The sequence below is a fragment of the Adiantum capillus-veneris genome, chromosome 13 (assembly GCF_014529385.1).
Source record: "Adiantum capillus-veneris isolate H3 chromosome 13, ASM1452938v2, whole genome shotgun sequence".
Lineage (NCBI taxonomy): Eukaryota > Viridiplantae > Streptophyta > Polypodiopsida > Polypodiales > Pteridaceae > Adiantum > Adiantum capillus-veneris.
In genome coordinates, this window is record NC_140943.1 from 152830510 (window position 1) to 152857518 (window position 27009).

A 27009-nucleotide genomic window follows, 5' to 3' on the forward strand; every position below is an offset into this window, starting at 1 on the left:
CTACGCGGTGTGCAAGTATACCACTACATCTTGCATACCAAAGTGTTCGGTAAAGAAGTCTGATATGCTTGCATTTAGAGTGAAAACGGTTTCATTGTCCTCTTCGCTAAGTCCTCGAATCATGACATTCATGACGCGTTTCTCCCGTTCATTCTTTTCATTTACATCCACATTAGCCTTTACGTGATGCTCCTGTGCAATGTGATCCATCGCATTCCCATTTGCATTCTGGACAATGTTGGCCCATGTCCCTACATCTGTTGTTGTTTGTTCACATAGGTGAGTAAGCTTCTCATCTTGTGTGAACAAGCGGTCTTGCGTTGTGTTCGTCAAACTCTCGAGCTTGTCTTGCATTGTTTGAAACTTGTCTTCTTGTTGCTTGAGGGCTATTTCTTGTAGTTGTATCTTATGTTCCATGCTTTGATTTTTGAGCGTGAGATCTTTGATGTCGGTGGCTTGTTTCAAGATCGTCTCATTCTGTTGCATAACCATTTGCTGTAATGATGTGAGCAGCCCCCATATATCCTGTGTGGTGCATTGCATTTTCCCATCGTTATGTGTTGACGTTGCCGACTGAGAAGGAGGGGTTTTGGAACCCATTCGAACGGGTGAGGAGCTCACCGTAAATCCGCTCCTTGAGGTGCGTTTGTTGAGTTGGTCACTGAGCATATGCGCTTCTATTCCTGTAATGTCTCCTTAACCAATCAACCTTGGCAATGAATTAACTGATGCTTGTACAATGGGGGCAATGGGTTGCATATATACCCATCTAAGTGAATTGCCCAACCCAGACTTTGACAAATAAGTAAAATAAATACCTAAAAACCAAAGAAAATAATGGGATCACATTGGGCAGTTCACTTGAGATGCCATAACTTTAACACCCTCTCTGTAGCTCAATAGTGGACATAAATGGTGAAGAAGCTACATGGACACCCCAGCAGAGGATCCTTTCCATTGGATACACCTCCGTTATGCTACCCTCAATTTTGTACCTCAGAAGAATGCCATCTTGAGGCATCGGTTGCCTCGTAGAAAATTTGAACTGTGGACCATACATGAATTGTGGAACACATCACGTCCAAAATACTCCAAGATAATGAACTTTGAAACACATCTTGTCCATAATCTGGCCAACAGTAATGGATTGGTGCACTCATCCATAGTGTTTTAGATACGTCTGATTGGTTCCCTGTCAGATGCACGTGCCTTGAACGACAACCCACAAGTTCAAGCACGATAAGTTGAACTCTAACACAAGGGTCCAAATTGATTATAGGGAGCACTGCTTGCCCCTCTGTGCTACTCACAAGCCTCTCTCTTGTTGAAGCTAGTGGTGGCAATGGCTTCATGTCACAAATTGCTGACGTGTCAAGCCACTGAAGAACGGCGCCACTATGCAGATCCCGACTGAGGGGCCTAAACCCTAAGAAGTAGAAGGAGTTGAATGTTCCCACGAACTTATGGGACCTCGTCTGCCGATGGGGCCCAAGTGACATAAAGGCATTAAAATAAAGCAAGGTCACAGACAGGCGTAGAGGTGCATGACGTGGCAGCTGTAGGATCTCCGTAATCTGCGATGGACAGATGACGTGGCAACTGTACGGAATTCTAGATTTTCCCTTGGGCCCTGACTACTGACGTGGCTGAACTGTACGGATTTCCGCGTTTCACGTTGACTGTGTTGACGTGGCAGCTTGTACAGATTTTCGTGATTTAAGCTGGCTGATTTTCAATGCTAGCTTTTGATCTAGTTGCTTTTGAGTTTGAATAGTTTTCATGTAAACTGCTGTTGGGCCTAGGGTCTTTAAATATCACGCTAGGGCTCATTCTTTGACACACTTCTAGGAGAAGGTGCAGAGCATGGAGTACCGACTTGTATTGTGTTGATGCAATATAAAGAAATACTGAAAGGGGCGCCAAGGTTTGGGGCCAATACTCTTTGGGGTGGAATTCCGCCTCTTCGTGTCGTGTGTTGTCTCTCGTTCAATTCAATTGTTATTGAAGTACAAAAAGTCTGTTCAGTCTGTTCTTTCCTATTGGTCCGGCTTGTGGAAGTGGTATCAGAGCATGAGGCGTGTGCTTTTCACAAAGCATATCGGTCCTACAAAAGAGAAGACAGAGCAAACCAGAGACTAATGGAATTTTGTTTGAAGTATCTTCGAGCCCCGACCACCGGACTTATTAGTCACTCCTACCCTTACTTCATAGCGCATCAGGCGTGCTCTCGTCTTCACCGCTCTGTGTTACAGGGCATAAGCCATAAAGAACCCAAGACATGGTGTTCATGTATTCAACAGAATATTTGCAGTTTCTTCTCACGAGCTTCACGACATTCTTTCACGGCATCCTCAGTAGAATTTTTCGATGTTGCAAAGTTTTCAACAATTTTTGGAGTACATGTTACCCCCTCTGATGCCCCAGGTTGTACCTCCTTCTCCGGCACCAGAAAGTAAGAGAGCTTCCAAGCGGCAACCTTCTCAACCGTCTGTTCCCATCGGGGGAGTCTTCAGCAATATGTTGCAGACATCTGACCTTGATCCAATGCAACCGCCTTTGCCACCGCCATTGCCCCCACCTCCCCCACCACCACCGCTACTAGGCTACAATGGTTAGAGCCAATATGGGTATATTATCCGTACCCGGGATACGTGCCTAACCAACCCAACGATTTCAAGGATGGCAGCATGACAATCAAATTTTTCACTTTTTCCGGGGTGAAAGATCGGAAGAAAGCATTGCAGTTTCTAAAGCAATTCGACAACATCTATGCTTTGGGGAACTATACAGAAGAATCCAAGATTTCTCGAGCAACGGAATTCCTTAAAGATAATGCTATGCAATGGTGGCGTTCAATCGCAACACAACCGCATGCTCCAAGGACCTGGCAAGCTTTCAAGATAGTTTTTGCACGCAGTTTCATGACTTCTATGTTTGAAGTCCGGATTTTGGCAGAGGGGGGCAACTTGAAAATGCTTGCCACCGAAACCATGGACGACTATAACCAAAGGTTTCTCGACGTGTACCTTCCGGTGTCCTTCTTAAGGTTCGTTCCCTTGGAGGCCCAATGCGAGCGATACACCATCGGACTACCATCACTGTTGCAGATTGTATCTCCAAGCAAGTCTCTACCATGGAAGAACTTATGGACAAGGTAGGATCCGTACGTACGTATCGTACCGTACGGATTCGTACTGTACGGTTTTTTTTGTTTTGTTTTTTTTTGGAGGCGGTGCTGTGGGTAATGTGTGGAAAAAAAACCCTATTGCGTCAGCAATTTTTGGTTTGCCCTTCTTTAGCCTTATCCCAACGCCTAATTTTGTAGACATTTCGACACAACTTGCATCTGTAGAGCATACACAAATGTCATTGCGGTGGTGAATATAGGAGGGCAAGCACGATCAGGAACTTGTATGAAAGCTTTGCTTTGGTTTGCAGAATAGTGAACGAACATCCTTGGAGTGATACTTATGAATTTTTTATCAAGTACAGACCGTATTGTAGGTTTTTGGCTTAAAGAAAAAAAAACATACGAATTTTACGTACCTAACAACTCTATCCATTCGGTACTACGTACAGGTCGTACCAAATATGTATCGTACCTTACCATCTTGCTTATGGACCATGCCACGGTCAACTACAAATTGATGAAGGGAAAGCTAGTGTTTACCCCGGAAGAACCTTGCCACAAAGAACAAATTCTCGAGAGTCTCGTGAAACTCAACCGCAAAGGCCTCGTTCGACGCCTCAACAACGAGACACCTTACTACAAGAAGGCCGATGTTTTGGATGCTTTCAAACAAGACAACTATTTTGGTTGTCCCCAATGCACTGACAAACTTGCGGAGCCGACGTCCACGCCGACGGTCAACAGAAACCCAAGACCATCTCTAGCCAAACAAGCGAAACCGGCCATTGGATTAGTACCTGACATCTATGGCATACGCCTTGAAAGTACAAATAAATTGTGTCGAGCATATGGCAAAGTCAACGGTTTGAAAGCCCTAATTTTCTTTGACCCAGGAGCTACATAGAATTTCATCCATCTAGAATTCTTGAAGCAAATGCACTTTGATTATGATGCAGAGGGTGGAGAAATTGACGTTGAGCTATTCACAGGTCAAACTCCGAAAGTGGTACCGCTCATTGGTGCTCTTCCAGTGACCATCCAAGATTATCATGGAAAAGCCGATTTCCACATTATGAAGTTGGGCAATTGCGACATTCTCTTGGGCATGCCTTGGCATGACAAGAATGATGTGACTCTTCAGGTTCGGAACCGAACCATCATCGTGATGCAGAAGGGCAAGCCAATCGTCCTTAAAGTTCGGTTGTCCGAACAAAACCCTGAATGAACTCTCTAGTTGTTTTATAGTTAGATACTTTTGAACGTTGTTTGAGAAAGTATTGTTTGAAAATTCTCTAGTTGTTTTATAGTTAGATACTTTTGAACGTTGTTTGAGAAAGTATTGTTTGAAATGGATGGTATCTGTTTAAAACCTGTCTTGGCGCCGATTTGAAATGTTTGACTGTGGTTTTAATACTGGTTTCAATGATTGATGATTTTACTCCCGGGTGGAGTAGTGAGAAATGATGCTTGAGATTGCTTGTTCATACTCATGGCCCGGACCCTTGTGGTTATTTGCAAGGGGAGTACTGAATGATTGAAAAGTGCTGTTTTTACTCATGGCCTGGACCCTTGTGGTTATTTACGGGGGGAGTATTGTTGTTATTACTCTTTGCTCGGACCCTTGTGGTTATTTACGGGGGGAGTATTAAGAATTCTGAGTAGTGGTTACTCTCTGTAACAAACTGCTGACGTGTCAAAGCCCTGAAGAATGGAGTCAACTTGCAGATGTCGGCCGAGGGGCCTAAACCCTAAGAAGAACAAGTAACAGAAGAAGAAGTCCTACCAAGTTATGGGGACCCCGTTCGATGGGGCCCCAAGTGACAAAGGATTAAAATAAAGCAGGACCTGCGCACACACACAAAAACTGATGCCGTGGCAGAATACCGAAAATTGCGTTGACATGATGACGTGGTAGGCTGTACGGATTTCCGCGTTTTGCATTGGCTGATGGCGTGGCAAGCTGCACGGATTTCCGTGATTTACGCTAGCAGCTTTTTGGCTTTGCTTTTGGACCAGATGCTTTTAACTTTGAAGGCTTTTTTACTGTAAACTTGTTTTTAGGCCAAGGGCCTTTAAATATGAGGTTAGGGCTCATTCTTTGGCATGCTTCCTGGAGAAGGTGCAGAGCATAAGCCATAAAGAACCCAAGACTTGGAATTCATGGATTCAACAAAATATTTGCAGTTTCTGCTCAACGAGCTTCACGACATTCTTTCGCAGCATCCTCAACAGAATCTTCTGATGCTACAAATTTTTCAACAATTTTTGAACTACATGTTACCCCCTCTGATGCCCCAGGTGGTACCTCCTCCTCCGGCATCAGAAAGTACGAGAGTTTCCAATGGGCAACCTTCTCAGCCGTCTTTTCCGATTGGGGGAGTTTTCAGGAATATGGTGCATCCATCTGACCCCGATCCAGTGTAACCGCCTTTGCCACCGCCATTGGCCCCACCACCACCACCGCCACCAGGCTACAATGGTTGGAGCCCATATGGATACCCTTATTATCCATACTCTAGATATGCGCCTAACCAACCCAAAGATTTCAAAGATGGCGGCACGACAGTTAAATTTTTCACTTTTTCTGGGGTGAAAGATCGCAAGAAAGCATTGCAGTTTCTACAGCAATTCGACAACATCTATGCTTTGGGAAACTATACAAAAGAATCCAAGATTTCTCGAGCAGCGGGATTTCTTAAAGATAATGCTATGCAATGGTGGAGTTCGATCGCGACACAACCGCATTCTCCAAGGACCTGGCAAGCTTTCAAGACAGTTTTTGCACGTAGTTACATGACTTCTATGTTTGAAGTACGGATTTTGGCAGAGGGGCAAGTTGAAAATGCTTGCCACCGAAACCATGGACGAATATAACCAAAGGTTTCTCGACATCGGTGTCTTTCTTTAGATCTGTTCCCTTGGAGGCCCAATGCAAGCGATACACCATTGGACTATCATCACCATTGCAGGAATATTGTCTATCCAAGCAAGTCTCCACCATGCAAGAACTTATGAACCATGCCGTAGTCGGCTACAAACTGATGAAGGGAAAGCTAGAGTTTACCACAGAGGAATCTCCGGCCACTAACCACAACTCTCGGCAACAACGAACAAATTCTCGAGAGTCTCGTGAAACTCAACCACAAAGGCCTCGTTTGACACCTCAACAACGAGACACCTTACTACAAGAAGGCCGATGTTTTGGATGCTTTCAAATAGGACATAACTATTTTGGTTGTCCCCAACGCACTGACAGACGTGCGGAGCCGACTCCCTCGTCGACGGTCGACAGAAACCCAGGACCATCTCCAGCCAAATGAACTAAACCGGCCATTGGATTAGTACTTGACATCTATGACATACGCCTTGAAAGTACAAATGACTTGTGTCGAGCATATGGCAAAGTCAACGGTTTGAAAGCCCTAATTTTCTTTGACCCAGGAGCTACAAAGAACTTCATTCATCCACAATTCTTGAAGCAGATGGACTTTGATTATGATGCAGAGGGTGGAGAAATTGAAGCTGAGCTAGCCACAGGGCAAACGCAGAAAGTGGTACCACTTATTGGTGCTCTTCCAGTGACTATCCAAGATTATCATGGAAAAGCCGATCTCCACATTATGAAGTTGGGCAATTGTGACATTCTATTAGGCATGCCTTGGCATGACAAGAATGATGCGACTCTCCAAGTTCGGAACTGAACCATCACCGTGATGCAGAAGGGCAAGCCAGTCGTCCTCAAAGTTCGGTTGTCCGAACAAAACCCTGAATGAACTCTCTAGTTGTTCTATAGTTACTTTTGAACTTTGTTTGAGAAAGTATTGTTTGAAATTTGTTTAAAATGGATGGTATCTGTTTTGAACCTGTCTTGGTGCCGATTTGAATTGTTTGATTCTGGTTTTAATATTGGTTTCAATGATTGGTGATTTTACTCCCGGGTGGAGTAGTGAGAAAAGATGTTTGAGAATGCTTGTTCATACTCATGGCCCGGACCCTTGTGGTTATTTGCAAGGGGAGTATTGAATGATTGAAAAGTGCTGTTTTTACTCATGGCCCGGACCCTTGTGGTTATTTACAGGGGGAGTATTGTTGTTGTTACTCATGGCCCGGACCTGCATGGTTATTTACGGGGGGGAGTATTAAGAAGTCTGAGCAGTGGTTACTCTCAGCACCTCCAAACGACGCAGGCTGCGGTCTAGGGGGCGTTTGGTTGTAAAAGGCCTCTATATCTCATGGCCCGGACTTGTATGGTTATTTGCGGGAGGAGTGTTCATCGGCGGCTTTATGTTTCTATGTCTTGTAATTTGCATATGTGCGCATTTGTGTTGCATTGTGATGTGCCAATTACTGAATATTCCTAATTGGATGAGATTGCCTGGGTATGTAATTTTTTAGTGCATCAAGACACCCGTGGAAGATCAGTATGGTCTGGGTGTGATGGCTAAAAGGAGTTCCGATCTGGACAAAAGGAGAAGCTAACTCCTTGATCAAAAGAGCAGAAAGGAGAAGCTAACTCGTTGATCAAAACAACCGAAAGGAGAAGCTAACTCCTTGATCAAAAGAGCAGAAAGGAGAAGCTAACTCCTTAATAAAAAGAACAAACTGATTGTCCCTCGGAATGTCCCTCGGAATTTTTTTATAGCTAACTTGAGTTGTTTTGCAGATATGCTGTAATCGCGGACGATTACTCTCTTTCAAGAAGGGGAGATGTAACAAATTGCTGACGTATCAAAGCCCTGAAGAATGGAGTCAACTTGCAGATATCGGCCGAGGGGCCTAAACCCTAAGAAGAACAAGTAACAGAAGAAGAAGTCCTACCAACTTATGGGGACCCCGTTCGATGGGGCCCAAGTGACAAAGGATTAAAATAAAGCAGGACCTGCACACCCATACAGAAACTGATGACGTGGCAAAATTCCGAAAATTGCGCTAACATGATGACGTGGCAGGCTTTAGGGATTTCCGCGTTTTGCGTTGGCTGATGACGTGGCAGGCTGTACGGATTTCCGTGATTTACGCTAGCAGCTTTTTGGCTTTGCTTTTGGACCAAATGCTTTTTACTGTAAACTGCTTTTTAGGCCAAGGGCCTTTAAATATGAGGTTAGGGCTCATTCTCTGGCATGCTTCGTGGAGAAGGTGCAGAGTCTGGAGTACCGGCTTGTACTGTGTTGATGCAATATAAAGAAATACCGAAAGGGGTGCTGAGGTTTGGGGCCAATGCTCTCTGGGGTGGAATTCCGCTACTCTGTGTCGCGTGTTGTCTCTCTCTTTCAATTTAGTTGTTATTTGAAGTGCTTAAAGTTGTTCAGTCTGTTCTTTTCTATTGGCACGTGGTGCCCTTCTTGTGACACTCTCAGCACCTCCAAATGAAGCATGCTGCAGTTTGGGGGACATCTAGTTGTAAACTGCCTCTACATCTCATGGCTTGGACCTTTTTAGGTTATTTGTGGGAGGAGTGATGAGGGAGTCGTTGAACAACTCATTGCTCAGACTTGGATGGTTATTTGCGGGGGGGGGGTTCATTGGCGACTTTATGTTTCTATGTCTTGTAACATGCATATGTGAGCATTTATGTTGCATTGTGATGTGCCAACCACTGAATATTCCTAATTGGAGGAGATTGCCTGGGTATGTAATTTTAGTGCATCAAGACACCTGTGGGAGATCAGTGCGGTCTGGGTGTGATGGCTAATTTTACTACGCCGGAATATCAAGAGTTTCAATATGGAGGAAAGGAGAAGCCAACTCCTTAACAAAAGACACCAAAGGAGAAGCCAACTCCTTAACAAAAAGAGCAAACTGATTGTCCCTCCGAATGACCCTCGGAAATTTTTGAGCTAACTTGAGTTGTTTTGCAGATGTGCTGTAATCGCGGACGATTACTTTCTCTCAAGAAGGGGGGATGTCACAAACTGCTGACGTGTTAAGCCACTAAAGAACGAAGCCACTGTGCAGATCCCGGTTGAGGGGCCTAAACCCTAAGAAGCAGAAGGAGTTGAAGTTCCCACCAACTTATGGTACCCCGTCCGCCAATGGGGCCCAAGTGACATAAAGGCATTAAAATAAAATAAAGCAAGGCCACACACACACGCGTAGAGGTGCATGACGTGGCAACTGTACAAATCTTCGTAATCTGCGTTGGATTGATGATGTGGCAATTGTACGCAATTCCGGATTTTCTATTGATTGCTGACGTGGCTCGATTTCCGCGTTTCACGCTGACTCTGTTGACGTGGCAGCCTCTACGGATTTTTGTGTCTTACGCTGGCTGATTTTCAGCGCTAGCTTTTGGGCCAGTTGCTTTTGAGTTTGAATACTTTTCATGGAAACCGCTTTCGGGGCTAGGGCCTTTAAGTATGAGGCTAGGGCTCATTTTCTGACACACTTCTGGGAGAAGGTGCAGAGCATGGAGTACCGGCTTGTAATGTGTTGATGCAATATAAAAAAATACCGAAAGGGGCGCCAAGGTTTGGGCCAATACTCGTTGGGGTGGAATTCTACCACTACGTGTCGTGTGTCGTCTCTTTCTTTCAGTTTAGTTGTTATTGAAGTACAAAAAGTCTGTTCAGTCTGTTCTTTTCTATTGACATGTGGTGCCTGTTTGTGACACTTCATGACTAGGAATTTGGTGTAGTGGCCATTGTGGTCGCCACCACGTGTGCCATGTGGATATCACCATTATCTTTGTCCATCATGCCTTTGCCGTCGTCTCTTTGTGTGTTCTTGCTGTTGTCTTTGGCTTCAAACCCCCGAGCCAAACAAAGTGTCATGTCACACATATTATTGAATGTTGGATCGTTTCTTCAATCCACCAAGCCTTTACAAGAGTATTCTTTAATGAAATATTATAATAGCGGTTGTCGGACCTCGTGGGTACCGAGGCAGCTGATTGAGTAATGGTACTGCTGTCCTTGTCAAGCTTGCCTTTGCCTTTGTCCTCTGGCGAATTCGCACATTTGCTTTTGGCTTCATAATCTCGAGTCAAACAATTGTCCGTTTCCTTGAGAACTTCGCCTGTGCATAGGCCGCTAACTGAATGGTGGTCGATTTGCTATCCATAGCCTTTTGTTGGGTCTGGTCGTTGATAACCGTGACGCTCGAGCAAGGGGGGACCATATTGTACGTACGAGAGGACTCCCAAAGGGAGTTCTTCTATACCTTTTTGCCGTTGCCAAAGGGACTCCCAATAGCTGTCTTCGACGCTTGCTACAATAGCGTTTTAGAACGCTGTCGTAGGTGCAGCGGCTAGTTGTAGGGCAGAAATCGGGAGAAAAACAAATGCCCACAATGTTGATAGCGTTTCAAAACGCAGGCTACAACAAGGGCAAAGGCCCATGGGTAGGCAACAACGGATGAACAAAAGCGCTCACATCGCCATAGCGTTTCAAAACGCAGCGTACAGAGGATAAGGGCATGGGAAACTCCGACAAGCGGCGTTTTGCAATGACGGCTGCAGAGGGTGGAGGGGAAAGAAGAGGAGCGCTGCTAGCAAGGGAGGAGGTTCTTCACAGGTTCTCTTCATGGGCCGTCTTGCTCCACCAAGGCTCAGATACCATGTCAAAGTCGACAATGCAGAAGCATAGAGACCAAGGGAAGAAAAGACGAGAGAGAGAGAGAGAGAGAGAGAGAGAGAGAGAGAGAGAGAGAGAGAGAGAGAGAGAGAGAGAGAGAGAGAGAGAGAGAGAGAGAGAGAGAGAGAGAGAGAGAGAGAGAGAGAGAGAGAGAGAGAGAGAGAGAGAGAGAGAGAGAGAGAGAGAGAGAGAAATGAAATGTTATATTAACGTCTTCAAAAGGCCAAAGTGACCTATGAGACCAGAAAGTTACAATGTGGTGGATTTGATACAAAGTCAGAGTCAGAGTAACAAGATGACAAAAATGAAAATGAAATGACAAATGTCACAATAAAATACTATGGAATCCTAAACTACTAGGTGTGAACTAAGCAGCTAGCTGGGATAGCTAGATCACAAGAGATCCAGCATCGGTCGCTGGCGGATCTATCAATCTCCTCCATGGTCAGTAGTCTGACCGGGCGTCGTGTATGTCGAGCCAAAGTGATCCAAATCCTCTGATGCAGCCTCCGCCGATGCTGTGTAGTCCTCCGCAGTCGTGGGCGTCTGGATCTCCCCAACTCATTCGCTCGGTCGATCAGTGTGCCTTTGGTGTGAGACGACGAGCTCTGCTATGGTAGTAACTCCTCCGGGTGTCCAGTGGCAGCTCTAAAGAAATCTGTAATCTGTCTCTGAGACTGGCTAGCCTCTCCTCTCATTAGGCTCTCTCTGTGTCTGCGTAGCTCGAGCAAAAACAAACCCAAGCATCTCTGATCCTCGTATTGCATGACTCTGGAGAATGGTCCAAAGCCCTCCCTGAACAAGCAATGGAAGCGGCCTCGTATCTCGTAGTAGACGGGGCACTGACATGTGTAGTGCAACTCTGTCTCAGGCTCGATGTCACACAGGGGGCATGTCCTAGCCTCTGCTGGTACTCCGCTGTATCTCCCTGTCTCGATTCTCAGCTGGTGTGAAGATGTGCGTATCTGGCCGACAGCACATCATATCCCATGAGACAAGTGGGTGTCCATGTATCTGGGCTTCGTCACAAAACCATCTACCGTAAGCTGGAGGAGATGCTCTCTATAGAAAGCCATCTTCGTGCCCAGCTCCTGTGCTGGCTGTATCCATGTCCTCCTGGTGTCTAGCTGAGTCAAGTCCTGGCGGATGAGCATGGTGATCTCGGACTGTGTAAGAGTCAGAGAGAGTGCATCCAGTGAGTATTGGAAGGGAGGCAATCTGTCTATGCTGAACCCATGCGCCTAAAACCATGATGTCATCTCCCCATGCGCCTGAACCCATGCGCCTGAAACCATGATGTCATCTCCCCATACCAGCATGCTGTATCTTCCTGCATGGTGTATCTTCCTGCATGGCTAACTGTCGAGAGGACTCAAGTGCAAGGCGGGCATATCTGTCTCTGGTAAGTTCCCACATGTGGTGTATGAAGGAGACAGATCTGGTGAGCGTCTCAACCACTAGTGGGGGGGCAGCTAGCTCTGCTCGAACAATAGCACGTGGTACTGAGGCCTTGGCTCTAATAAGCCGCGAGATCATAGAGACCAAAGGCTTCTCCATGTCCCCCCATCCATCACTGCGGCCTGTCCTCCCGTGATGATCCAGTGAAGGTCCCCAAATCTTAGCTCCATAAAGCAATGCAGAAGGCACCAGAGTGTCAAAGAGCCAGAGCTTCGTCCGAGGCTCCTGAAACTGAACTTGTGAACACATCTTTTCCAATCTACCCAATGCTGCATGGGCTCTGGTCAGTCTAGTCTCTGCTGCCCTCCTCAATGAAAATGCTGGCCCACTAAAAACCACTCCGAGGTAAGTGTACGCATCTGTATACTCCACAGTCTCCTGGCCGTATGTGAATGCTGGCGCTGACCTCCTGATCCACTGTGGGGTGGTATTAAATACCATGACCTTGGTTTTACCAAGGTTGACGAACAAACCACTTTCCTGAGCAAACCTATTCAAAACATCCAAGTGACGTTGCATCCCCTCCGGAGAGTCGGAGATCAACACAATATCATCAGCATATAACAATAATGGAATCCATGTCCCTGCCAGCTGTGCACCTCTATCACCATCTCTCTCAATGTAGTCAGAAACCTCATCCACATACATACCAAATAGAGTAGGAGAGAGCGGGCAGCCCTGCTTCACCCCAATAGTGGAGTGAATCGGTGTGGATAGACCCTTTGAGGTGCGTACCTACCCCACTACTGACCTGTATAATGCCATGACCCCCCAAATGAGCTCTATGGGTACTCCCATCTGCTGTAATCTGCGCATCAATCTAGCTCTAGGCACTGTGTCAAATGCTTTGCGGAAATCCACAAAGCTACAATAGATCCGTCTCCCACGCGATCTACCCTCCTCAATGATGGCTCTGAGTGTCAAGATATGGTCAAGAGTAGAAAAACCCCTCCTTAACCCTGCCTGCCCGGCTGCTCGTATCCCCTCCCTCTCTGCCCATCTACTCAACTGTTGCTCAAGAATAGATGTGTACAACCGTGCCAATGTGTGTCCAATCATGATAGTGCGATAATTCCCAGGCTCCATAGGGTCTCCCGACTTGAAGATAGGTACAATAGTAGATAGGCTCCAAGTATCAGGCAAGCCCTCACACATGGCACTATTAAACATCACTGCTAGAAGCTCTGCTAGTAGATCTCTGGCATGCGTGAAATGCTCAGCCACTAAACCATCATGATCGTATGCTCTCCCAGTCCTCATCCTGTCAATGGCCTTCCTCACCATCTCCGCGGTGAAAAAAGCACATGTGTGTGGGCATGGATCGAGAGGGTCGGGAAGGGGGGGTTGCTCAGGAACTGGCCCCAGTCCTCTGTAGAAGTGATGGCGGGGGGAGGAGAGTGCTCCTGAAAGAGCCGCCATGCCTCACGTGAGTCCTGACTCAAGAATAGCTGATATAGATCTTACTCTAGCTGAGCCAAAAATGCCCTCTTCTTCCGCCTGTGTGCTACGCTAAACTGAAAAAAGATGGTCATTGACACAAGAGCATGATCCACTGCCACACCAACAGGTCTGTGTCCAACCGTGAGATCCTGGATACTAGAGATGAGGCTTGGCTGTGCCATGACATAATCCACTGTGCTGGCTCCATGTCTGTGTGGAAAGCATGTAAAGCCCCCTGAAGCGGGAAATCTCTGTAGGCCATTCAAGATGGCCAATCCATGTGCAGTCCCCATGTCTATCAAGTGTCGTCCATACTCAGTGTGTTCTCCATCTTGTGATAGTCTGGATAGGCCCGTCTCTGTAGCATCTAGCTCTCTCAGCATCTCCTTTGAAGTATCATAAAATACTGTCTGATGATGGGCAGTCCTAGCACTGAAATCCCCTAGAATGATGATGTCACCATCTCTAGAGAACTCCCATATGTCATCATCCAAAGTAGAGAAAGGGGACTGTCCTTTGGGTGGTGCATACACTGACGTGCTCGGGGGAAAGTAGCAAATAGCAATGTAAAGATATCTGTCTGTCTCTGCTGTCAGTCTCACCCACATGTACCTAGCTTGCTCATCTCTGCGGGCTATATGTATCAATGGCTGCAACTCCTTCCTGAATAACATTGCCACTCCTCCTGATCCCCGCCCTCTGTGCTCTGATCGTGTCTCCTGTCTATAGGCAGTCTCCCATCTATATCCACTAATGTGAGGCATAGACTGCCCAGGGGCCTGATGTGTCTCAGAGTAGAAGACGATGTCTCTTCCCCTGAAACTATCCTCAAAGGCGCCCACATCCAGTCGCATAGATCCATTACAATTCCACGTGGCAACTTTGAGGGTGGTCCCATGGGTCTTGCACCGTCATGTGGAGCGCCGCTCTACAATCACAACCGGGCCATGTCTGTAGAAGGTCGTCTTTCCGTTCTCCCTTGCCGCTTGAATCTCTGGCATTACCTCTCTCATATGCGCAAGCTGTGTGAGAGTGAGGTCATCTCCAAGGAATATGCCCCTTTTCTTTAGTGTAGGACACTTCTTCAAGAAGTCCTTCTTTGCCTCCATGGATGGGAAACGGATGATTAAAGCTCTCCTTTTTGAAGTCTTCCCATTGCCTTGTGTCTTCTTCCCCACCCTCCATGCCTTTGTATTAGTAGCCTCACTACCCATCATGCAGAGAAGTTCTTCAACTTCTCCTTCCACATCATCTCGGTCTTTTAGACCGGTTACTCTTATATGCAAAGCTCTAGTTTTCCTTCGCTGTTCTTCTTCTAGAGTCATGTCGATGGTTTCTTTCCTTTGCCTTTCTTAGCGACTTCTATCCACTTCTCGGCCTCATCCGCCTTCTTTTGCATCTTCGTGATCACATCCATCCACGAAGACGTCTCCTTCCATCATCTCGGTCTTTTAGACCGGTTACTCTTATATGCAAAGCTCTAGTTTTCCTTCGCTGTTCTTCTTCTAGAGTCATGTCGATGGTTTCTTTCCTTTGCCTTTCTTAGCGACTTCTATCCACTTCTCGGCCTCATCCGCCTTCTTTTGCATCTTCGTGATCACATCCATCCACGAAGACGTCTTTACCATCTTTTGTTTCTCCTCCTCTTTGATCATCCGTACCTGCTCTTTGATGACCTTGATTTCCTCTACTACCGAAGGCTGGAATTCCCCCTCCTCTAGTCCACTGCTCGCTCTATCAGCAAGTTCTCGCTTAAGAGCTGAGACCTCTTCTTTAAGTGCTTTGGAGTCCGCCTTAAGTGCTTGTAGCTCTGCGTGCAGGTCCTCTTTCTCTTTCTTCCACTGCGTGCCGTCGTTGAGAAACATTTGAAGAAGGTTGGCCTTCTCTTTCCACCATCCCTCCATATCTGCTTTCCAGTCTTTCATCTCCCTCTCCATTTGTGTAATCCGCTTGTTTGTAAGCACAAAGGTTGCCTTCGGGTGGGGCTTACACACCGGCGAAGCAGTCATGACCTCCATCAAAAATAGAGAGAGAGAGAGAGAGAGAGAGAGAGAGAGAGAGAGAGAGAGAGAGAGAGAGAGAGAGAGAGAGAGAGAGAGAGAGAGAGAGAGAGAGAGAGAGAGAGAGAGAGAGAGAGAGAGAGAGATGAAATGAAATGAAATGTTATATTAACGTCTTCAAAAGGCCAAAGTGACCTATGAGACCAGGAAGTTACAATGCTGTGTATCTGATATCAAGTCAGATTAACAAAATAAATTGAACTAGACTAGGGATAACAAAATATAAATATTGCGGAATCCTAAACTAAGCGGATAGGTGTGAAAGGCGAGAGGCGTGAAACGTGTGAACTGAGCTATACAATGTGTAGACAATTTGGGAGGGAAGTAGAGATCTATCTGCATAGAGATCCATCTTCATCTGCACTCTGGACGACGAAAAAGTATGGCTCGAATCCTTTGCTGTAGCCTCCTTCGAAACTGTGTAGCTCCTCTTCTCCATCGAGGTCGTCTAGATCTCCCTAGCTCAAATGCACGGTCTATGAGAATGCCAGTAGTGGGGGTAGACCTCTCCATTGTTGGTTGCTCCTCTGTCTATTCTTCTGGGTGTTCAGTATCTAGTGTAAAGAAATCTGTGATCTGTCTCTGGGGTTGTCTCTCTTCAGCTCTCCTCAGTAAAGTTTCTCTATGCCTGTGTAGCTCAAGTAGATAAAGCCCAAGAAATCTCTGATCCTCATAACTCATGACCCTAGATAGTGGCCCGAAACCTTCTCTGAATATACAATGAAAACGGCATCGTATCTCATAGTACACTGTGCAATGGCATGTGTAATGTACCTCTGTCTCTGGCTCTAGAAGGCATAAGCGGCTTCTGCTGGTGTCCCTCTGAATCTGCCAGTCTCAATCTCGAGCTGATGTGAGGACGTTCGTATCTGGCCAATGGCACATCGGACACCATGAGAAAGATGCTTGTCCATATAACTAGGTCGAATCACAAACCCATTCCCTGTGAGGTGGAGAAAATGCTCTCTATAGAAAGCCGTCTTTGTGCCCAACTCCTGTATCGGCTCTATCCATGTCCTCCTTGTGTCCAGCTGAATCAAATCCTGACGAATGAGTCTATTAATCTCTACCCGCATCAAAGACCTCAAGGGTGCCTGTATAGAGTATTGAAAAGGAGGCAATCTGTCCATGGTGAAACCATGTGTCTGAAACCATGATGCCATCTGTGCATACCAGCATGATGTATCCCCATTAAGAGCTAATTGTCTGGAGGACTCTAGAGCCACCCTGGCATATCTGTCTCTGGTAGTATCCCACAGACTGTGTACAAAAGAAACTGATCTAGTACGTGCCTCAATCACCATAGGGGGAGCAGCTAATGTCACAAAGTGATGATGTGGCGGACAGCAGAAACCCTAATTTCTGCCAGAAACCCTAAAATTTCTGCAAACCCTAATTTTTGCCAAAAACCCTAATTTCCGGAAATCGCGGAGGCTGATTTTTTTTTTTTTTGGGAAAATGATGAGCGACGCAAATTTCGCTTTTTCTCTACTTAAATGAGAAAGAGAGAGAATGCTTTTGCTTTCATGTTTTGACTCTCTGTGAGAGAGAGAGAGCAATTGCTTTTGATTTGAAGCTTTTGGGGCTCTGCTTTTGGGCATCCCTTGTAACCTTTAAATTAGTGGTGAGGGCCTCACTTCTCAGAGCATCTGGACGCAGAGTCTGAGAGTGAAACCCTAACCGCTCTCTTGTACTTTGATGATTGATTAATATAAAAAGAAATACCGAAAGGGGCGCCAGTCTTTGGGGCCAATATCTCTAGACACGGAACTCCGCCGGGCCAGTGCAAATCTATTGTGATCTGTGAATTGTTTGGAAGTGGTTATTTGGTGCTGTCGCGGTTGATTCTTGACTTGGAGTGTCCAAGTCTGTTGCAGTGGTATCAGAGCACGGTCGATTTCTCTTCTACGGGAAATCCGATCCCCAAATTTTTTTTCCACGACACCTATGGCTTCAGGCAATGATCAGTCGACTCCCTCTGCATCTGGAGATGCGGGCTGGGATCACAACGAAGATTCAGGCAGAGAGTATGGCCCGCCTTGGCCTACTTAGGCGGAGCGGCGAGAGATAGAGCGTCGCCAGTTGATCGGCGATGCAACAAAGATGATGCTCAATTTTGCCAAGGACCCGAAGATGGAAAAATATATGAACCAGACCTCTTTGGAAGAGGTACAGATGGAGTGGCAGAGAACCACAACACCACTCCCGAAACCCGCTCTCAAGAAACCTTCTGCCTCCAAGAAATATACGGAGAAGGAACTAGAGAACGTGGATGATGCACGGATTGCTCAGCTTTTTGACACGCAAAAGAAAGCCAAAAAGCACAGCAAAAAGTAGAAGAAAGGCACTGACTTCCCGGCATATTTGGGTCGTCGGTCGACATTTGACAAGGCAAAGAAATTGAAGAAGCGCGTCAAGTTTGAAGACCTACCCAGTTCTTCTTCTTCTTTTTTTGACAGTTCTTCTAGCTCCTCGGATTCGAGCGAAGAAGACAGAAAAGGTAAAAAGCGAAGCAAGAAGCAACGCTTTGGAAAGGGCAAGAGAAAGGCAAAGAAGGCTAAATCTCGCCCAGAGACTGACAGTTCTACTGAGGACTCGTCTACAGACAGCTCAGATTCCGATGACGGAAAGTTTTATGCGAACAAGAAGAATTTTTACAAAGCCAACCAGTATGACTTTCTCGAAGATAAAAGCAAGAAAGTCCGAGAGTTTAAGGAAGGTGGCCACTCGATCAAGTTTGATACTTTTTAGGATACTCAGATGCTTCGAAGGATTTGTCTTTTATACAGCAGTTTGACATCGCTTTCGCGGGAGGACGCTATTCAGAGCACTCCAAGATTCAGAGAGCTGTCTCTTAATTTAAGGGGAATGCTCGTACTTGGTGGTCCACGCTTCTATTAAGCAAGACTGTGCCAGTTACATGGCTGAAATTCAAGAGGCTTTTTATTTCTTCTTGGTTGACTCAAGAGTTTGAGCGAGATATATGAGCTGCTTGGAACCATCTCCGGATGACCAAGAGCGATACAGTGAATTCTTATTGTGAAAGATTCTGGAGCTCTTTTCTACCCGCCTCTTCATTCAAGAAGATCTCGTTCAGAGAACAGATTGAGCGGTTTACCTTGGGTCTACCTACAGAGATCCGAAATCACTGCTTGGAACAGAAGTCAGCTTTTGTTCAGGAGTTGATGAGTCATGCAAAGCGGGGCTTTGCCATTCACTCTGGCAGTTTGACCTACCCCACAGATGAGGCCATGACACAACGAGCCGAACAGACTTCTGGGAATGAAAGTAGAATGAAAAAGAGCAACCTAGAGAAAAAAAAGGATGCACGACCCAAGCTTACTCCTGAGGAGAGAGCTCGCTTCATCAGAGAGGGGAAGTGCTTTGGATGCGGGGAACATGGACATATTTCCGCAAAGTGCCCTGATAAGGCACAAAAAGAACAGAATGATGAAGACGACGACAGGTCTGAGAGTTCGAGAGCAGCTGAGGAATGTGGCAGAAAAGGCAGATAGAAAAGCAGAATTGGTACCACATGGCGTGGGACCTGCACCGAATCTAATGAATGAAAGTACAAACTTTGCCGCTTTCGGGGCAAAGTGAAGGATCAGGAAGCTCTTTTGAGGAAGCTCTTTTGAAGGAGCCAAGGCCAACTTCTTTTCACTTGGAATTGGCGGCTCGATTTGGAACTACGCCCGACAGATTGATGCCACAGGCGGAGGTAGTTCGACTGGCACCCGGATGGGATGTTGCCATTACACCGAGCATTGGCAAACTTTGTTTGCAATGACAGGGGTGTTCAGGGCACGCGAGTGACGTTCTACTCGGGATCCCTTGGTACCACAAGAACTACGCCGTGGTTGACTACCGGGCCGAGAAAGCGACTTTGATAAATGAAGGGCTTAGAGATTGTACTTGATGAACTTCAGTTTTCTTACTCATTCTTTTGGGAGAACTGAACGATGGATAAAAGTTGAATATGTTTTGACCTGAAGAAAAGAACGCCAAGATTTTTTTCTCCACGCTCATGCCGATTGCTTTTGAGAGGGCTTGAAGATCATACCATTGATCTGATATCTGGAAGCACGCCACCGAATCGGCCACCTTATCGTGTGAGCCGAGTACAGAATGAAAAGATTATGAACTCAGTGAAAGACCTCTTGGAAAAGGGTCTTGTCCAGCCTAGTACTTCACCGTATTGCTCTCCAGTGTTGTTGGTTTTGAAGAAAGACGGATCTTGGAGAATGTGCATCGATTATAGCACTCTCAACGAAATCACCATCAAGAACAGATTTCCGATTCCTAGGATCGATGATATACTCGACAGGTTACAGGGATCCTCGTGCTTTAGCAGGATTGACTTGAAGAGTGGATATCATCAGATCAGGATAGCGCCAGGAGATGTCTACAAGACAGCTTTTCGGACGACTTTTGGGTTATTTGAGTTTTTGGTGATGCCTTTTGGCTTAACCAATGCTCCTGCGACATTTAACCGGACGATGGATAGGATTTTTCGAGAGTACAGGCTATTTGTTGGCACTTTCTTTGACGACATCATTGTTTTCTCCAAGAATGAGACAGAACACAGAGATCATCTGCTTCAAGTCTTTCAGGCATTACGAGATCACACATTAGTGATTAATGCTAAGAAAACTGAATTTTTCCTACCAGAGATACATTTTTTTTGGGACACATTGTGTCAACAGCAGGAGTGCAAATGAACCCGGCCAAGATAGAGACTATCCGTGATTGGCCCGATTTGAGGAATGTCCATGAAGTTAGAAGCTTCTTGGGACTGTGTTCGTACTACAGGCGGTTCATACGAAAGTTTGCAGAGGTTGCTTCCCCTTTGCATACCTTGACACAGAAAGGAGTACCTTTTTCGTGGGGACCCACAGAGGTGATTGCCTTTCAGACATTGAAAGAGAAATTCACTACAGGACCATATTTGACTTTGCCGGACTTGCAGAAGTCATTTGAAGTATTTTGTGATGCTTGTTGTCGTAGTCTGGGTACGGTCTTGATGCAAGAAGGCCATGTCATAGCTTACGAGAGCCGTTTGTTCTCTAGGCCGGAGATGACAACACAGATCTATGGGAAAGAGCTTTTGGCGGTTATCCACGCTCTTACTCAGTGGCGGCATTACCTACTCGGAGCGGATTTTACTATCTTTACAGACCATCAGAGTTTGCGCTACTTCTTGTCACAGAAGCAGCTTTCGAAAAAGCAGATGCGGTGGGTGAACATCTTGTCACAGTTCCACTTCCAGATTGTCCATGTGCAGGGACAGAAGAATGTGGTGGCAGATGCTTTGTCTCGAAAACCGTTGGTTCTGGCTATTTCCGCGATACATCATAGGAGCTTCGAGGATATGGTCGATCAGTGTGCCACAGATACAGATTTTGCAGATATTTTCACACGGATACGGGATGGGGAGACAGTAGCTGGATACTCCCTTCGGGAAGGCTACTTGATGAAAAAGACTATGTTGTGCGTTACACAGCCGTTGAGAGAAAAGGTTATGACTGATTGCCACTGTCCACCTTTTACGGGTCACCGTGGCATTGCTACCACCATGAAAGGGGTAGAGAGATACTTCTTTTGGCCGTGACTCAAGAAGGATGTGGAAGAGTTTGTGCGCAGTTGCTTGCTATGCCAGAAGGTCAAGTTTGACAGGCATAAAGCACAGGGATTGTTACAGCCTTTACCCATACCCACCCGCCCCTGGGAAAATATTGAAATGGATTTCATTTTTTTGATCTCCCGAGAATACAGAATGATCACGATGATTTTCCGATTACATGGCACGTCTGAGACGATTCTCTCCGACAGAGACCCCAGATTTATGAGTTGGTTTTGGAAGGCAATTTGGGAGAACATTGGCACGCAGTTGCAGTTCTCGTCATCGTTCCACTTGCAGACTGACGGGCAATTTGAGATTGCCAATTCAGTGATTTTAGATTTATTGAAGTCTTGTATCTCGGATCAGAAGACTCAATGGGAAAAGAACTTACCTTTGGTGGAATTTGCCTATAGTAACACGATACACTCTTCGACGGGGAAGACGCCATGTGAGATTGTTGAAAGTGCTGCGAAGGTTCCATCCTTCCTGAGCACGAAAGATTAGATATTTGAAGCGGATGAATATTCGCGAGACTTGGATACGGCTTTTGCCAAGGTTCGCGAGACTTTGCAGGAGTCTCAAGAACGACAGAAAAAGGCAGCGGATCGCCATCGTCGCGACTGGAAACTGAAGGGGATGATTGGGTGCTCTTACTTTTGAGAAGGCACGCCTAAGAAAGAAAAAGGGAAAGGAGAGGCTTTTTCCAAAGCTTAGTATGTGATACTACGGACCTTTCAAGATTACTGACAAGATAAATGATGTCTCCTTCCGATTGAAACTGCCAGATACTTGGAGGATTCACAATGCATTGCATGTGAGTCTCTTGAAACCTGTTAAGGGTGATGTGCCTGATGATGGGGAGCCTGATGAGCAACCCAAAGTAGAAGAAAACGAGGAGATCCTTGTTCCTGAACAGATTTTGGCACATAATGATACGTAGAAAGGTAAAGTCCGAAGGCGGGTTCTTGGTTAAGTTCAAGAACTTTCCTGCATTTGATGCGAAGTGGATGGAGGAGGAGGACCTAGCAGATACTCCTCGGATTGTGAAACTTTACCTCGATGTTTTGGTTTAGCATAGTCTACTCCAAACGGAACCCAGAATTCAGCTTGGCCGGAGATCTGGTGCAGTGGGATGCACAAGAGGGGAGTCACTCCACTCCCTTGTGAACAGATGCCTCGATTTTGATACTAAAGTCACTGATGTCTCTTTGAGCTTCAGGGATACTGAGAGCTGACAGTATTCTACTGGATGACTTTATGAAATGGAATTCCTGATTATGATACTGATTTGTTCTTTACTTCTTGTGAGTGCAGGAACTGATAGCCGAAATGACTGCAGTATTTTGGTCTGATTGATCTCGAATAGACATGGTTGCAATAGGGGTTAGACAATCGGACATCGTTGAGATCCCGATTGGACCTAGATGTGATTGCTAGCTACATTGCCGATAAATCATGGTCTAAGATCCGAATGAATGTTGAATGTCATGTGATGTCTGGTGATGTCCTGTGATGTCGTGTGATGTGACTGTCGATTTTGTACATGTGCTAGATGTGTGTTCCTAGTACGTAGGTACTAACAGTCAGTGTCTGCTAAGACGGTTTATGGCTTTTGTCGGTTTTGTAGGCGTAATCGCGGTCGATTACAATGCTTTCAAGAGGGGGGTATGCCACAAAGTGATGACGTGGCGGACAACAGAAACCCTAATTTTTGCTAGAAACCCTAAAATTCCTTCAAACCCTAATTTCTGCCAGAAACCCTAATTTTCGGAAATCGCGGAGGCTGAAATTTATTTATTTATTTATTTTTTTTTGGAAAATGATGAGCGACGCAAATTTCGTTTTTTCTCTACTTAAATGAGAAAGAGAGAGAGAATGCTTTTGCTTTCATGTTTTGACTCTCTGTGAGAGAGAGAGCAATTGCTTTTGATTTGAAGCTTTTGGGGCTCTGCTTTTGGGCATCCCTTGTAACCTTTAAATTAGTGGTGAGGGCCTCACTTCTCAGAGCATCTGGATGCAGAGTCTGAGAGTGAAACCCTAACCGCTCTCTTGTACTTTGATGATTGATTAATATAAAAAGAAATACCGAAAGGGACGCCAGTCTTTGGGGCCAATATCTCTAGGTACAGAACTACGCCGGGCCAGTGCAAATCTATTGTGATCTGTGAATTGTTTGGAAGTGGTTATTTGGTGCTGTCGCGGTTGATTCTTGACTTGGAGTGTCCAAGTCTGTTGCAGCTAATTCCGCTCGAATGATATCATGTGGTACGGAAGCCTTGGCTCTAATCAGCCGAGAGATCATAGATACCAGGGGCTTCTCCATACGCCTCCAACCCTCCTAGCCTACAGAAGGTCCCCAAACCTGCACCCCATATAACATAGTAGAGGCAACCAGAGTATCAAAGAGCCATAACTTTGTCCTAGGTTCCTGGAACTGAACCTGCGAACACATCCTCTCCATTCCTCCCAGAGCCGCACCAGCTCTGGTTAGTCTAGTCTCTGCCGCTCTTCTCAAGGAAAATTTCGGCCCAGTAAAGACTACCCCCAGGTAAGTGTATGCATCTGTATACTCCACAATCTCCTGACCATATTTGAAAGTAGGTACTGATCTCTCGACCCATTGCGGTGTGGTGTTAAACACCATAACCTTGGTTTTACCTAGGTTTACACACAATCCACTATCCTTTGCAAAACTGCGAAGTGCATCCAACTGTCGTTGCATACCTTTTGGTGAGTCGGATATTAGCACAATATCATCAGCATATAGCAACAATGGGATCCACGTCCCTGCCAGCTGTGCACCTCTGTCACCCTCTCTGTCGATGTAATCAGACACCTCATCAACATACATACCAAATAGAGTAGGAGACAATGGGCAGCATTGTTTTACTCCAATAGTAGAGTGAACTAGTTCAGATACCCCTTCCGGAGTGCGTACATGTCCCATCACTGATCTGTACAAAGCCATAATCCCCCAAATCACCTCTATGGGCACCCCCATCTCCTGTAATCTGCGCATCAATCGAGCTCTTGGTACCATGTCAAATGCTTTACGAAAATCCACAAAGCAACAGTAGATCCGTCTCCCATGTGCTCTGCCCTCCTCAATGATGGCCCTGAGTGTCAGAATATGATCAAGAGTGGAGAAACCCCGTATATAATGATGTCGCATATTGGCCCCACACCTCAGGTGAAGTAATCACTGGGGGAGGGGAGTGTTCATGGAAGAGTCTCCATGCCTCTCCTGAGTCCCTACTCAAGAACATCTGATACAATTCTCGCTCCATCTGAGCTAGGTAAGCTCGCTTCTTCCGTCGCACAAGGTGTCGGAAAGCAATCCGAGACTGTCTGTAATTGATGCCTCCTAAAAGAAGATCCCTCTGAAGCAGGGCTCTCATCTCTCTGCACTCCTCATCATACAAACTATTCTGGGGCATGCTCCCAGAATGTCGTCTCTTGCCCGGCTGAGTGTGTGGGTATGCCACTGATGCAGCCCCATGCAGTGTCTTAGACAGTAGAGTGGTGCACCCTTCCACTGAGAGGCATGTACCATTTGTGCCAGCTGTGCCTTCCAATAGATGGTCCCAGATCTCCTCTGAATAAACGAAATCAATCTCTGGTGTAAATGTATAGCGGGTGTGTGACCTGCCTCCTGATGTCTGGGTTGTACTATACTGAAATTTAACGGATAGTGTCAAGAGAGCATGATCTACTGCTATGCCCAGTGGCCTGGCTCCCACTATGAAGTCCTGAATGCAGGGTACAAAGCTCGGTTGTGTCATAACATAATCCACTGTACTGGCCCCATGTCTATGTGGAAAGCATGTGAAACCGGCTGCTCCAGGAAATCGCTGTAAGCCATTAAGTATGGCTAATCCATGTGTAGTCGTCATTTCCATGAGGTATCTCCCATACTCCGTTTGCTCTCTGTCATCTAAGCATCTGTCAAGTCCCAACTCGCCCACATCCAGCTCTCTAAGCATCTCATCTGAAGTGTCGTAGAAGACTGTTTGCGAGTTGCCCGTTCGGGCATTAAAGTCCCCTAGGAGAATGATATCACCATCCCTAGAGAAATCCCAAATGTCATCATCTAGGATAGAGAAAGGCGACTGCCCTCTGGATGCGGCATACATTGATGTACTGGGAGGAAAGTAACATATGGCAATATATAGGAATCGACCTGTATCAGCTCTCAGTCTCACCCACATATATCTAGCATGATCATCTCTTCGTACAATATGCAGTAATGGTTGTAGTTCCTCTCTGAATAGCACTGCTACTCCTCCTGAGCCTCTACTCCCATGCTCAGATCTCGCATTTGTCCTGTGAGCTGTTTCCCATCTGTATCCCACCACATGTGGCATTACCTGTCCAGGGGCCTGATGAGTCTCTGAGAAGAACACAATATCCTTGTCTTTGAAACTCTCCTCAAATGCACCCACGTCCAATCTCATAGACCCATTACAATTCCAGGTAGCCATCTTTAGTGTGGTCCCATATGTCTCGCACCGTCATGCAGTACGCCGCTCTAAAATCACCACCCGTCCATCTCTGTAGAAGGCTATCTTTCCCTTCTCCCTTGCCGCTGTAATCTCTGGCATTACCTCTCTCATATGTGCGAGCTGTGAGAGAGTCAGGTCATCACCGAGGAAAATACCTGTCTTTTTGAGAGTAGGCCTCTTCCTCAAGAATTCCTTCTTCTCTTCCAACGAGGGGAAGCGTAGTATGAGAGCTCTCCCCTTTGAAGACTCTCCCGTGCCATCACTTTTCTTACCTACCCTCCATGCCTTTGTGTGCAAAGGCTTCTCTAGCCCCATCATGGATGTAAGGCTTGTGACCTCTTTCTCCACATTGTTTGTCCTTGAGACCGGTCACTCTCACATGCAATGCTCGCATCCGCCTTCTTTGTTCCTCTTTGAGAGTCATGTTGATAATCGTCGGTGTACAAGGAGTTTCTTGACCTTTCCCTTTCTTGGCGACCTCAATCCATTTTTTAGCCTCGTCCGTCTTTTTCTGTGTCCTTGTTATCATCTCCGCCCATGAAGATGTCTTTGCCACACTTAGTTTCTCTTCCTCTGTGATCATCCTTACTTGTTCCTTAATTTCCTTGATTTCATCTATTACCGAGGGTTGAAATTCGCCTTCCTCTAGTCCATTGCTTACTCTATCAGCAAACTCCTGTTTAAGGGCTGAGACTGCTTTTTTGAGTGCCCGTATCTCGGCGTTTGGGTTCTCCTCTTTGAGGGCTGAGACTTCTTCTTTGAGTGTCCGTATTTCTGCTTTAAGGCTCTCTTTCTCCTTCTTCCATTGTGCGCCTTCATTGAAGACCATTTGAAGGAGGTTGGCCTTCTCCTTCCACCATCCTTCCATCTCTGTTTTCCACTCCTTCATTTCCCTCTCCATCAGCGCCATCCGCTTATTCGTGAGCATGAAGGTTGCCTTTGCTCTTGGCTTGCAAATAGGTGAGACATTGGCGGCTTCCGTGTCTTGTGCAGGGTCTTCTTCAAGTGTGACAGTTTGTGCAACATCCATCAAGCATTCATGGCCTTGACGTTGATCCATTACGGTGTGGCTCAAAGAATCATTTTCCATTATAAAATTATAAAATTATAAAATTCAAGCTGACTTGCCGGGGCTACGCGCTCTGTACGTCCTTAGTCATTGCAGTCCGCCATGTGTTCAAAGATGGGCGCGCTGCTGCACAAAGAGAGGGATTAAAGTCCTGAC

The 27009-nt window shown here is 46.1% G+C and overlaps 1 protein-coding gene and 1 pseudogene across 1 annotated transcript in view; one reads left to right on the forward strand and one right to left on the reverse strand.

The window, feature by feature from the left end:
* Positions 1 to 25749, reverse strand: LOC147445106 (uncharacterized; annotated as a pseudogene).
* Positions 1 to 27009, forward strand: part of LOC147445105 (putative mitochondrial import receptor subunit TOM20) — a 99887-nt gene that overhangs the window by 62285 nt on the left and 10593 nt on the right. The gene's annotated exons all lie outside the window — the stretch shown is intronic.